This window comes from Chelonoidis abingdonii, chromosome 19 (genome assembly GCF_003597395.2).
Source record: "Chelonoidis abingdonii isolate Lonesome George chromosome 19, CheloAbing_2.0, whole genome shotgun sequence".
Classification (NCBI taxonomy): domain Eukaryota; kingdom Metazoa; phylum Chordata; order Testudines; family Testudinidae; genus Chelonoidis; species Chelonoidis abingdonii.
In genome coordinates, this window is record NC_133787.1 from 30,279,396 (window position 1) to 30,282,163 (window position 2,768).

Consider the following 2,768-nt stretch of genomic DNA (forward strand, 5'->3'; position numbering starts at 1 on the left):
GTAAAGATTGCTCCCCCCATGGGGTCCCCTGGGTAGCACCAGGGTTGTATATTGCTAATGCTTATATATGCATGGGAAAGGACCTTGGGAAGGGTTGAGTGAAAGGTTCCTTTGCAGGTTGCAAAAGGCCGAGGGCGAGGAAGGGAGAAAGGAATGGGTTAACTTAACAATCCAGCTAGGTTCAAAGATAAGGAATGAAACTGCAGCCCAAGGCCAATGCACACAAACAAGCTCCCTGCTGCCAAACAGCCAGAACCTTGTGAGAAAGGAGAACTGAGCCAGACAGACCTGATGAGGTTGCAAAACTAGACCGATTGCGAAGGCTAGTGAGTTGAAAACAACAGCCTCACAACCCTGAAGACGGTGTGTTTTGGGGAAACTGGGAGAGCTGCGGAAGACCAGTTTGGACTGGTACTGAGATCATGGGGGTGGGGGTGGGGGCGCGAAGGTCCCTAGACGAAAATGCCCCTGGAATAACCCAGGACTTAAAACCCTCCCAAGAGCTGAAGCAAGTCAGAGATCAACAGCGGAACCTGGACGGCCTGTGCATAGGACAGAACTCTCGTCTACCCTTCCCCCTCTTCTTCTTACGTTTCACCCAGGCTTGGCCATCCTTGGGTTGTATGTATGTGAGTATCAAAGTGGGTTAGGGCTCAGGCACTAATGCTTTCTTCCTTCCTCCAAATGACGTGGGGCGTACCCAGCACTCACCGCTGTTATTTGATTAATAAAGCTTTAAACTTAGTCACTTGGTGTGCTCCTTCATATCCTCCCCTAAAGATCCTGCAGCATCAGCCTGATCACCTGAAGCCCCAGGCAGATTGATAACATAAATCTGTTACATGCACATTAACATCAGAGGCAATTTTTTCCTTTCAGACAGTAATAAGATAATTTTAGCTAATGGGATCGGGGGTTTTTCGCCTCCTTCCTGATTCACACACTGGAGCTCTGTCTAAGTCAGTCGAACAAACTTGTGTAAGGGCTTGTCTACACTACCTGCTGGATCGGCAGGCAGCGATCATTCCAGCAGGGGTCAATTTATCACATATAGTGTAGACACAATAAATCGACGATCGAGTGCTCTCCCGTTGACTCCAGTACTCCACCAGGCAAGAGCCATAGCCAGAGTCGACGGGAGAGTGTCATCCATCAACTTACTGCAGTGAGTAGATCTAAGTATATCAGCTTCAGCTACATTATTGACATAGCTGAAGTTGCGTAACTTAGATTCTCCTCCCCACCCCCGAGTGTAGACTAAATGAAAGAACCACATACATGGTGATCTGAAACAATCAGGAGGGACTGGTTGGAAGCGAGGTCAGGTGGCTTTGTGCACAGTATTGGGAGTAAGAAGACCTGACTTCTAACTTGCTATATGACCTGGGCCAAGTCCCTTAACAGCTCTCTTCCTCAGTTTCCTCATTGGACTCTGATTTAGACAAATAGCCAATATAGTACTAAGGGAGCCTTCCCATATACTGACATTGAGCCATATTCTGCCCTCAGATGCATCTAAACTAGCTATCTAGGCAGTTAGGCTTAGATTTTCAAGGATATTTACACAAAATATTCCCAATGGGAGTTAGGTGCCAAGATGCTTTTGAAAATCTAAGGAGACTCTGAACTGCATCTTTAAATGCCTTAATACCTTTAAAAAGCTGACCATTAAGTCCTTACTCTGAAAGGTGCTGAGCATCCCTTAGCTTATGTTAAATCCCATGGGAGTTGAGGAAGCTGAGCACCTCTCCAAAGCATTCACAAGGCCCTTATTGCATACTACATTCATCACTGTAGGCCAGTGAATGAATGCTGTAACTTTAACTGTCAGTTTCCTGGCTTTTGCAGGTTTAAGTCAAGGGTATGTAAGTAGTTGATGCCTCCTTCACCTCACAGGAGTGTTGTAAGTATTGACTGGTCAATATCTGTAGAGTGCTTTGACAAAAAGGGATATGTAAGTGATAATAATATTATTATTATGCAAGGTGTTCCTAAGGACATGAAACATCTCACAGCCAAGTTTCATCCACTCCAGGTGTGTTGATTAGACTATATAATTTTCTGAATGCATTCTTACGAGCTCTATGGACATGTCTTTGATTCGCATCCTGAAGATTGGGTGTGCTTTTAATTATTGTGAAAGCCATCCGATCAATAGCACTGGTGTGTGTGTGTGTGTGTGTGTGTGTGTGTGTGTGTGTATACAGACACACACACCAGTGCTAATGATCAGATGGCTTTCACAATATTATATATAAACCAGTGATGATAACTTTATACACAGATGTCCTCTCAGCACACTTATCAAAGTGATATTTTTGATTTAGTAGCTCCATTAGAAGTCTCTCGTGCGAATTTCCAGTTCGCCATTGACTTCATTTCTAAGGTACCCATTTTAACTAGCTGACTTTTTCCGCACTATTACTTCTTACTCCCACCTTTTTTCAATAGCAAGTTTCCATCGCTAGCCGAAATGACTTGACATTTCAGAATAAATGTCTTGCTGAAGGATTATATGAAGTGAGGCATCCTTCTATCTGGTGAGTTCCTTTAAATGAGCTTCTTTAAACTAATGAATACCCAGCATTTCTCCTGGTTGCTTAGATTTCAGATAACATTGAAACCTGTCTGTACTGTGACATGATACCTCGGGCACATGAATGGCACCTCTGATATTGGGCTGCCAGTAGCATTGATGGGATTTCTACATTCCTTACTTGGGTTTTTCAGTGGACTTTTTTGCCTGAAAAAAAGAGAACAGGAGTTCC